The following is a 12701-nucleotide window of genomic DNA, read 5'->3' on the forward strand; positions in this document are numbered from 1 at the left end:
AAAAATGTATCTGGGGGGGGGGGGGGGCAATACCATTTTTGTGCCTGGGGTCCCCCTAAAAATCCACAGCAGACTCCAATGAGGGGACTCCATGCCATTTTGTTTACATAAAGGCACAGCACACTTTTTTTGCAAACAATGTGTGCTGTCCCTTTAAGGAACATAAATGGGGATCCCCATCAAAATCTATGCCAGACTCTTATCCACTGGACAAAGGGCATGTATGGATTTTGAGGGGACCCTATGCCATTTTTTACAAACAGAACAAATACTTCCAGGAAATGTCATTTAGTCACAATTGTTTTTTGCAGAAGTACATAATAAAGGCGTGCAACTTTATGTGCAAGTCTAAGTCATGTCATTTAGAGGAATTGTGTATTTTTATTGTTCCACTTTATGCCACATGAAAAAACCCTGCTTACCAGCAGTGCTTTGCAGTCTTTTACTACAGTAGCTGTCACTATAATTTCACTTTTGTAAACATTTTTGTCATAGAGTCACTGAGAGGAACTGGCAGCTGGCACAACTTATTGTTATCAGTTCTAACTTCTTTTAGTGACTTAGGGTGACATGGTCATTGTGCACAGACAGTGCAGGCAGTGTCAGTTTTAAGGTTAGGCAGTGTAAATTTTAAGGTCATGGTGATTGTTATATGTAGAGAGAGCAGGTGTTAGGTAATTTCAGTTTTAAGGGTGGAGTAGTAATAGGAGCAAAAGAAAAGTAAAATTAACTTCAGATATCTGTATGCATTTCCCTAGACAATTGTAGACACCCTTTGGTTGACCCTTCTCAAGAGAAAGGATCAATTTACTGGATTGGATTTTCCAAAGTGGGGTCATTTCTAGATATTTTGGTGGTATGATTTTGGCAACAAATGCACCTACCATGTGGTGTCTGTAGGTAGCTGTGAAAGGTCATAGATTGTTTCCTGCTTGTCATGCATGCTTCAAAAACATTACATATTAAAAATTACCATTTTTTTTCATGAAAAAATAAGCAGCCTTGAAGCATAATTTGCAGATGTAGGTTCTGCGGTTCTAATCTAAAAATTTATTCCATAACCCTGATGTGAAAAAATATAATTCCTGCAGTATCTTACACTAATTTGGGAAGCAAAAAGTAAAAGTAAAAAGAACCAACAGCTACTAGTGTTTTCTACTCTTGGCCTGCTCCAGTTTCCAAAAACACACTCCAGAATTAATACCAATTAATTTAGAACCTGGGCAATTTGGGGAACTGTTTTTGGGTTTCGTAGGAGTACGTTTAGGCTTTGTTTGGGGATTTCCATGCCTACCACAAAGGAGCCACACATAAATACCGTTACAACTATTTCCCTGGTGTGCCATAAATAATGCCCTTATTTTTAAGTATTGCTATGTTTTTGAAAAACCTTTCCTATTTACAATAAAGGAATCTACAGTATGTTACCATAAATAACTGCCTGTAATGAAAGATGATTACTCTTGCCAGCATTCACATTTAAAAACAATGACTTGAAGTTACAATTGTTGTTGCTGGTCAAGATATAGTGGTCATTTTTTTTCTATAATGAGCGCTCTATTCATATTATAAAAAATAGATTATAAGTCTGTGTTAAAAATATGTTATGGTGTTTCATGCAATCATCTGTCCTATTTTCTACTACCACTACTATTAGCAAAATACAACAATTCCACACATAATCTTTTGAAAAAAATTATTTTTTTCTAATTCCATTCAATTCAAATGCATATTTTAAAATACAGAAGTCTTTCAGAAATAGCAAGGTACCTTTTTAACAATACTAACATATAATCAGCAGATAGTAACATGAGATAATTAATTGCACCAAAATCAATTTCTTGGAAGTCCAGATTGTTAATGTGGTGTTCTAAAGATATTCCTGTCAAGTCCCTTTATGTAAAGCGTAAGCGGAGAGATAAATCCTGCAATCAATACGTTTGTAGTAATACTGAACACATATTTCTCTTGTAAAGTTCAGGAACATCCCTCAAGAGACAAAATGAAGTAGTGCTTTCTACTCAAATAAATGTAATCACCTAATGTGTTGTGGAAATACTAAAAGCTAAGCATCTTTTTTACCACAAACACTTTAAAATGTTAGTAGTGTTGTTAAAGTAAATGAGTACAAGAGCATACTAAATTTATAATCAAATGTATTTTTTGTTGTGATTTTTTTTCTAACTACTTCAATATAATCATAAAATGTTATTTGGCTGATAACACTGTCCAGTGTAAAAAAATATACGATAAAAAAGGCACTCTTGGAACAGTAATTTGAAGGTGTATATCTCTGCACTGAGTGTATATCTAAATGAACAATGTTTAACCTATATAAGCAGAAACAGCATGAAGAGAAGTTTGTTGTTCACTGTTCATGCACTTATTGTGGCAGCAAAGAAGTGGTGGACATAGATTCCAGTGGTAGGTAGATTCACAATTAGAAGAAGGGTAAAGAAAAGGAGAAGCTAACCCAGAAAGACCACACTCTTAAAAAATATGCAGTTTAATTTTACTGCTAATGTACAATTAGGATAGTGCTGTTACAGCAGAAGATGCCTGGTAGATAGCTCCAAGTGGCTGCTGCATAAGTTTGACAACAAAGATAAGTGTCGTTGGTAGGGCTCTCTATTATTACACTGACAGAGCAGTATTTGAAATGAAAAATACAACAAAGAAGACCCAGGACTGTTGAGCAGTTAGAATCCTATATCAGGCAAGAATGAGGCACAATTATTATCCCAAAACTCCAGCAACTGGTCTCCTCAGTTCCCAGACATTTACAGAGTGTTGCTAAAAGAAGAAGGGATGCTACACCGTGGTAAACATGGCTTGCTAAAAGAAGAAGGGATGCTACACCATGGTAAACATGGCCTGCTAAAAGAAGAAGGGATGCTACACCATGATAAACATGGCCTGCTAAAAGAAAAAGGGATGCTACACCATGGTAAACATGGCCTGCTAAAAGAAGAAGGGATGCTACACCATGGTAAACATGGCCTGCTAAAAGAAGAAGGGATGCTACACCATGGTAAACATGGCCTGCTAAAAGAAGAAGGGATGCTACACCATGATAAACATGGCCTGCTAAAAGAAAAAGGGATGCTACACCATGGTAAACATGGCCTGCTAAAAGAAGAAGGGATGCTACACCATGGTAAACATGGCCTGCAAAAAGTAGAAGGGATGCTACACTATGGTAAACATGGCCCCTTCCCAACTTTTTTGAGATGTATTGCTGCCATCGATTTCAAAATTACCTTATTTTTTCATAAAATGGTAAATTTTCTCTCTTGAAACATTTGATATGTTTTCTATTTTCTATTGTATATAAAATACCGGTTTGAGGTGTACAAAGCATTGCATTCTGTTTTTATTTAGATTTTAACAACATCCCAACTTTTTTGTAATTGGGATTGTAGTACAGTACAAAAACCTGGCTCAATGAGAGTTGTAACTGGATAATGGATTTAGAAGGCTGTAATGTCTTTACAAATGATAGAAAAAGAATCCACATTAAAACAAAGTACCTTACACAGTAACGGGGTACCTTGGCTAGATTTGTTAATTTCTAATGGAATCAAACAACCATATTGAACATGCAGGTTGAGTTGGGAAGAGTGATCAAAATATGATGTAACTTCAGTATATAGTAATATTTAAGTGAAATACATAACAATATGAATTTTAGGAAAACATTGTTTAAACCAGGAAGCATTCTACTTATCTGTTTTTCAGAATTGCCTGCATATTGGTTGAGTCATGTTACCTCCAACAAGATCTTGTTGGAGGGCATACTATTTGCCCTGTTTGTAATGTGAGGAAATTCCTATTTTCCACACATTCACAAGACATATTTGATTTGCACATTACCTTTGCTCAAGAGGCAATATCAGTATGATACAGGGCAGCCTGCTTAATACCCATAGAAGGTAAGTAGGTGTCAGCCCCCCCCAGTGTATCAGTAAAGGAGTAACAATAAAACACAAAAACCCTCCAAAAATATAATTCCTCCCTCCGTGCTGCCAAACCGACTTATTTTGTCACTCTCATTAACTCACTCTCGTCCAAACCTTGTCAAGTCTTTTCTACCTTTAACTCTCTACTATGTCCCCCACCGCCACCACCCACTAACTCACTCATTGCCCAGGACTTTGACATTCATTTCAAATACAAAATAGATGCAATTCGGGATCAGATCGCCACTGTGCAGTCACCTTCCCCTATTCATTTTCCAGACCCTCCATCATACTTGTTACTTTCCTCTTTTGACCCTGTCACCACAGAGGAGGTGACAAAGCTTCTCTCTGACACCCACCTCTCCACTTGCCCCCTGGACCCTGTTCCTTCACCGCTACTTCGGTCACCCTCATACTCTATCCTACACTCTCTTACTCACATTTTCAATCTCTTACTCTCTACTGGCATCTTTCCCTCCCCTCTGAAGAATGCCCTGGTAAACCCCAATACCCAAAAAACCCTCAATGGACCCTACCGACCTCAACAATCTCAGACCAATCTCCTTACTCTCATTCACCTCCAAACTCCTAGGACGCCTTAGCTACAGCCACCTGAGTCGCCACCTTGCTGATAACAACCTCCTCGACCCCTTACAATATGGCTTTCGCCCCCTACACTCCACTGAGACCGCCCTCCTAAAAAACTCACTAATGACTTACTAACAGCTAAAAACAATGGCCATTATTCCTTACTCTTGCTATTAGACCTTTCTGCTGCTTTTGACACTGTTGACCACCTGCTTCTCCTCAAAAAACTCCAGTCACTTGGGCTACAAGACTCTGCTCTCTCGTGGTTCTCCTCCTACCTATCTAAGCGCTCCTTTAGCGTCACCTACAACTCTAACTCCTCCCCTTCTCTTCCTCTTTCTGTAGGGGTCCCCCAAGGCTCTGTCCTTGGACCCCTTCTCTTCTCAATCTACACCTCCTCCCTTGGTCAATTAATAAGCTCACATGGCTTCCAATACCATCTCTATGCCGATGAGACTCAAATATATCTTTCTACTCCACAACTCACCCCCTCTGTGTCCGTGCGTGTCACTAATCTACTAACTGACATATCCATCTGGATGTCACAACACTTCTTAAAACTCAACCTTTCAAAAACTTAGCTCTTGATATTTCCTCCTGCCCATGCACCTTCCCCTAACTTTTCCCTTGAGATTGTTAACACAACTATCCAACCCTCCTCCCTTGCCAAGGTGCTGGGTGTCATCCTTGACTCGGACATCAACTTTCTTCCCCACATCCAATCACTATTCAGATCCTGCCGCCTTCACCTTCATAACATCTCCAAAATATGCCCCTTCCTCACCAAAAAAACCGCAAAATTACTCATCCACTCCCTTGTTATATCTCGTCTTGACTATTGCAACTCCCTCCTCATTGGCCTTCCACTACACAGGCTATCCCCCCTTCAGTCTATCATGAATGCAGCTGCCAGACTCATTCACTTAACCAACCGTTCAGTGTCTGCAACCCCCTCCACTGGCTTCCACTCGCCCAAAGGATAAAATTCAAAATATTAACAATCACTTACAAAGCCATCTACAACTCTGTCCCCGGCTATATCTCAAATCTTGTCTCAAAGTATCACCCTAACCGTCCGCTCCACTCATCCCAAGACCTCCTGCTTTCTAGCTCCCTTGTCAACTCCTCCCATGCTCGCCTCCAGGACTTCTGTAGAGTCTCTCCCATCCTCTGGAACTCTTTACCCCAACCTGTCCGTCTGTTTCCCACCTTGACTGCCTTTAGGCATTCCCTAAAGACTGATTTCTTCGGGGAAGCCTATCCCACCTCAACCTAACTGCTCAGCCATCACGCTCTCAAACAATTCATCCCCACAAATCTACCTCCTCTTGTATCACTTTGCCCTTCCTTTTAGATTGTAAGCCCTCAGGGTCAGGGCCCTCCTCACCGGCTTGTCTTGAATTGTTTTGTAATTGTAATGTCTTCCTTATATTGTAAAGCGCTGCACAAATTGTTGGCGCTATATAAATCCTGTATAATAATAACACAAGCACCAATTACAATAACTTCAATATTGTTATTTGACAATATATATCAGTTGTGTTAAGTCTAAAATCAGTTTGTGCTTTGATTTAATTCATTTTATACCAATCAATATAAGCTCTCACTGGCAGGGCCCTCCTTACCATCTTGTCTTGAATTGAATTGTAATTGTAATATCTTCCTTATATCGTAAAGAGCCGCGCAAACTGTTGGCACTATATAAATCCTGTATAATAATAATACATGCCAAAAACTTGAACTCTATGTAAATACAAGGGAAATGCACAGAAAACACATGAGAAACATATGGAAAATGGATCTCGAATGCATGTCAAACTTTTGTGTATACCAACCCTAAAACTGTTCTTAGTGAGATCTCCCTCACTTTTAATTAAGAGGATTCTGGCTGAAGAAGAGGCCCGCCACAGGACATCATACTCAATGTTATCTCTTATGCCTGAATTTGTAGATAACATAGGTCTAGGTTAGAGGTCATATGTCTCTGTTTTGTGTCATAATGTATTCTGTCTGGTTTATTTGTCACTCCTGTTTGATGTGCCCAATCTGCTTTCTTGCGATATTGTTAAGTTGTAGTTCATATTAAACCCACCTTTTACTCTGATGTCTGTTTCTGTATCTCTTCACTGTGTTTACAAACTCTTATCATACCCTGAGAGATCTCTGTGTGGTAACATGAAACTATAGTTTCCCTTTAACAGTAATTGAGTAAGTCACACCCTGGATGTTCTAAAACTATTTTAAAGATGGGACTTAAGTTATATTCAAACTCCCTGTCCATTCACTTTGCCCCACAGAGAAAAAATGTGACAGCTATTTGTTACTATTGGCCAGGTCTGCCACATGCACAATGACTATAGGGTATCTCAGGGCTGGTGCTAAGATTTTTGCCAACACAGGCAAAGTTGAATTTTTGCGCCCCCCCCCCGCAAACATACCCCACACGCGCGGCACCTCTGGCAGTCACCGGCCAGCTAAATTAGGACCCCCACCTGTAACTCCTCCCACCGGACCAGCGCTGACTTACTGCTGCTCTCCCGCACCGAAGGTAAGTGAAAAAAAACATGCTGATAGGGAGCAGGCCCAGTGCGAGAAAAAAGAAAAAAAAACATAGCGCAAGCATCGGGGCATTTTGAGAAGTACAAGTACTTGTCAAAATGCCCTGTTTTTTCAGCCCTCCCCCTGCAGCGCCCTCAGGCAGCTGCCTGACTTGCCTTGCGGTAGCACCGGGCCTGGGGTATCTATTTAAGAGTGTGGGGTGTTTCTATATGTAAACACGGCCCACCTGGGCAGTTGCTTTGTAGATTTTGGTCAGGGTTGGGATGAGGTTATGGGAGGATTTATGGTTAATTTAATAATTACAATTCCACCTGAATTGGGTACATCCCCTTAATGTACTATACAGCTAATTGTATACCTTTTCTTAAGAAGGGTTAATTAGTCTGTAACCAGAAACTTATAGACAAATGAGGCTGACTTCTGTTTATTGGCATGCTATCCTTAGTAACCATAACTGTGGATACAGTTATTTGAAAAAGAGAAACATTAAATATTTCTTCAAAAAGTCTGCTATTGAATTTGCCATTATTATATAATTTTATGTGGTAGAGCATGTAAAGTTCCCTTTGCTAAACTGATGGTAAAACCTGTTCTACTTCATAAGTCAGGCATATCTTGTTTTTCTTTGTCTAGAATAAAATTACCTTGACAAATACTTATATTGATATTGGATATATGCATATGTATTAATTAGATCACCTCCAAGTCATCTTATTTTTTTCGCAAAATAAACTAGCCCTTTTTTCTAAGATGGCACCCCAAACCATTTTATTAAATCAGCAACCCACTTTTGTACCCTGTTTACATAGATTTATATGGTAGCAGTGTTAGACCTACTGTACATTGCATATTTGTAGCTTCCTTTTTGCACTTCCCAAGGTTTTATTTTCTCCAGGAGTGTTTTCTGTAACTGTATTCTATTTAATGTTTAATGGGCATTAACTGCTCAACTGGGCATTAACAATTCAGCTGCTTGTGTCACCATTTTGTGAAGATACTTTAAATCAAGAAAAAGGGCACCTTACTTTCTATTGTAATGTAATAGAGTTTTTAAAAAGCCATATTCTCATTAGAACAAAATAATACAATACATGTAATGTGTATATAATGTGCTTAACAAATATTCCATACAAGTTTAATTAAAGCATCTGGAAAAGTAAATATTAACACACTCACACACAATTAAAAAGAATGAAGAATAACATTTACTTACAGTATGTTGGGTTACAGACAATGGGTTACAAAAATAGCAGTCTTAGCAGCATCCGATTCCAGTCTTCAACAGGGACCTATAGCTTATTTCTAGTTGTAGTGCAATGCAAGCTGATATAAAAATATTAATTATCATGTAGCAATATATCTATCCACTAGGTCAGTGATCAAAAGATTGAAAAGACCTAGACACATTACTAATCCTTGTGGTTGAACATATCCTTTGGGTCTCTCCAATTGTAAACCCATCTAGTTGTAGGAAATAGGGTGATAAATGACTCATGAGACCTTATTGTTTCTTTCATAGCTCAGGGCCATGAATACAGATGGCTTCTGAATGGCAGTCCCTGTACATTCTAGATTATTTGTGAAGCTTTCAACGTACAGTTTTTGTTGGGAATAGGTCACAGAGGTACTAATGAAAGTATATGATTAATTTAGAGGATGGATTTTTGTGGCACTTAGCATCATTCCTATTAACACTAAAGTACTGTGTATTTTTAATGAGTATACTGCATATTTTGAGCTATTTTTACAGTATTTATTGTAAAAAGGATTTTACATGCTTGCTCTTCCATATTTTTGTTATTGCATTAAATGTATATAATTGTAGATTGTGAATTAGAGGCAGAGTAGATCAGCTACTTAAATTTCCCTAACTAACTGGTTAACAGCTGTTGAAAGAAGGCACCAGTCACATAAGGGTTGCATTGTTTTCAAAGAGTTGGCTGACTCACAGATTTGTATTGTGTGAAGAAGTAACAAAGCAACTTAATGTGTTGCACTGGAAAGCAGAATGCAGAGCCTGAGTGCGCATTGTGCAATTTTTGCTAACCTCGTGTAAATACTGTGAGGGAAATTTATCAAAACTGGAGACGACAAAATCTGGAGCAGCTGTGCATGGCAACCAACCAGCCTCTCTCTTTCATTTTCAAAGCTAAACTGAACAAACCGAAGAGAGAAGCTGATTGGTTGCCATGCACAGCTGCTCCAGCTTTTGTCTGCTCCAGTTTTGATAAATTCCCTTCTGTATGATTACAAACTATATATAAAATTAATTACATTACTCGGTTCTCTGTTACATGTATATTTGCAATGATAGCACAATACATGTCCTTATAGTATATGTTTAAGCAAAACTTTTTTTAGTTTTGGATAGAGAAGGGGAGGGTTAGACCCTCTGTCATTTTTTTATTTGCTGTCTGTGTGCCCAGAGATGGTGAGATTCACCTCCTTATACATTCTATGACTATTGTTACTGAAACAAAAAGTAAAAGGAATTCAACATTTTATATTTCCTTTCCCTTCCTGTTGCATTTCCAAGATAGGAAGTAAAAATAAATCTCCCTATCTCCTGATAATTTAATTCCTTCCGTCATCTATCTAAAAAAAAGTTTTGGTTATGCATGACATTTTTTTTTTTAACTGCTTGTTCGTTCCATCCCAATTGGTTCGATGCAGTGCCATACATTCTGAATGTCACAATGTCTGGCAATCCATGCCAGATTTTCATGTGGGTCCCTAGTGCTTGGCTGTCAGCCTATGGAATTCCACAGAGCTACAGCCAATCTGCACACATCCTCCCCTACTTAGCACTCTCTCACTTGTTGCTTTTCGCTCGAGCAACAAGTCCTTTCCCTTGTGCTGGACCCCTGTGATCTCTTGTGTCCCTTTCTGGATCCCTGCGTTCACGATCTCTCCTGTGCTTGTGGTCCCCTGTGCTTAATACCTTCTTGGATTCCTGTGTTGGCTTAGTTCCTTAGTGCTGTCTTGTGCATGGCATCTGGTGCATCTGTGGCCATGCTACGCATGTCTCCTATTGCACAGCTTTCAGTGTATTTCTGTTTGAGTCTTCCTGTACATTCCCCTGTGCATATCACCTAGATGGTAGTTCTGTGTTACGGCCATTCCCCTCTGTGTACACGCTATATCTGAGCTCCTGTATTTGCACCATCTCTTGTGTGCATCTTCCCTGTATAGCACGCTCCCTCTGTGCATTCTCAGTATTAATGTCTCATCTACTTTATGCTCCCAGTTTGTCCTGCTAGTGGACGATAATCGCCTCCTCGGTGAGCCCTTATACCTGTGCTGTTCCTGCGTATCTCTGGTCCTGTGTGGACAACCTGTGGTTATTTTGCTCTGCGCTATTGTGCACCTCCCTCCTTTCTCCTGTGCATACACCTGTTGTGTGTTCCCTTCTGTTACCTGCTCCTGGTGTCACGATGTTCCCTGCTGTTTTTCTGTACCCTGTATCTTGTATTCACTTTGTGTCTAGTCCAGTGTGCTGTGGTCCCTGAGTATCTTCTGGCACTGTGCCTGCACGGATGTGTCAGAGAGCCGCAACCTGGGAGCTGCCCCGCAGCTCAACATCCACACCATCAGTGGCTCTGCTGAAGACCAGGCAGCTCCTTAGATCCTGCAACTCTAGCACACCTGTTTGTTGTGCGGTCACACTGTCCCTGCATCTCCAGAGACCTGTATCCCTGCACATTTCTTATTTAGTTAGAATATACTGCTCCGCAACACCCAGGGAGTTTACTATTTCCTGCTGCTCCAGTGCCCTAATCATGACACTGAATGGCACCCCAATGCAACTTGCCAACATTCTTTGTGCTTCCCCACACTGCTACAAATGCTAAATGCAACTTTTTCATTCATTTTAGTGCAACAGGCAATCTAATAAAATGAATGGGCTGCCTTAATACAATGCACATTAATGCGTGGCATAACACGCATTAATGTGCATGTACTAATGCAGTGCACTGGTGTGAATGAACCCTAATTACAAAAGGTTGGTTATATTTGGTTCATGCTATCATAATGTTTCATACTTACAACCTATCCATTTGAGATATTCCTGGGTAGTGTTATGTAAACCAAAACATACTTCAAAAAATGTAGTTGGTTTTTGATTATTGTCTTAGATTAGATTGTCTGCTTTTATATACATTTTTTTTAATTCAAATAAATATATCAATCATATATGATATATTTTTTTCTATTCAAAAACATTATATAAAATCACACACACATCTAAAAACAATCAGTTAATATACTATACCACCGAAAGTGGTCAGTATGCTTCCTTGTGGGGGCAATATTGTGCTACAAGTTTACTAACATGTTTCATTCCAGTATGGAACTTCCTGAAGGGGGTGTGGCATGTTATTTATACTTTTTCTGATACATTAGATATATTCGCATTTTTTATTAGTGCATATGCATCTGCAGCGCTGATTAGTTGGCCTTTGTGCAACCTTGTTAGTTGCCTCCTCCAGCTTTGAGGAACATATCAAAGAAGTTTTACAGTACACACATACTGCTAATTGGCAATCAACCTAACATGACATATTTTTGTAGTTAAAAATGATAATTATTTTTGTTTCATTGTTTTTTATTTACACAATATGTATTTAACATAAGCAAATATCCTCTATATACTACACACAGACACACACACTAAAGTGATACATACTGTATGTACTACATATTTAAATCTATGTGAAACTATAAAATCTAATAATCTACTGTATATACTCTAAGTAACAGGGAGTAAGAGACTACGTGCTAAATCATCCAGCACTCCTTGTAACTCCTTGGATTGGCTCAAAAAAGGTGTTTTACATGGACGCTAACAAAAATGCCAGTTATTCAGTGCAAAGCAACCATTGAGATGCAAGCTCAAACTTAGGGGTTTATTCACAAAGCTGCCAAAGCCAGCCGAGTGAATAACCCAGCCGAAGTGAAGTGAGCCAAACGACGTTCGTCTATTCACTATGGCTCAGTATGACTGATTTCAGCCGTACTTCGGTCAGCTGAACATGCTCTGCATGTTCGGCTGAGCCAAAGTGCAGAAGGACTTTGACTCAGCCGATCCAAAATCTGGATCAACTGAGCCGAAGCTCCGGCAGCTCACTCACTGCCGTTCGCCCCTATTCACCTATTCACATAGGGGCTGCACAGCAATGAGTGAATAGCTGAATACCGCCAAATACCGCCGAATAGCAAATCGTGAAAAAAGTATTTTAAAAAAGTTTGCATTTATGTAAATAAATATTAAATTAAAAAAAGAAAGATTTTCTAAAAAAGAAAAAACAATTGGGTGGAGCTAGCAGTGACAGCTAGCTCCGCCCAACTGCTTCATATTGGCCAGCACCTGCTAGAGTTTTCTAGCAGGTCCTGGCCAATGAACAACAACTGGGCGGAGCCGGCCGTGACGTCAGTTAATGACAGATCAGAGTCCCCAGGTCATTTGGGGACCATGTCCGGTCATTACAACTGGGTGGTTCGTGAGATCACACCTGGCTCTGCCCAGCTGTCATTTGCAGGGCTTACGGCCGGCCCTTTCCGCAGGCCGTTCGCCCCGCTTCGGGTGTCACTTCA

This window comes from Nanorana parkeri, unplaced genomic scaffold (genome assembly GCF_000935625.1).
Source record: "Nanorana parkeri isolate BGI_ZX_2015 unplaced genomic scaffold, ASM93562v1 scaffold830, whole genome shotgun sequence".
NCBI lineage: Eukaryota > Metazoa > Chordata > Amphibia > Anura > Dicroglossidae > Nanorana > Nanorana parkeri.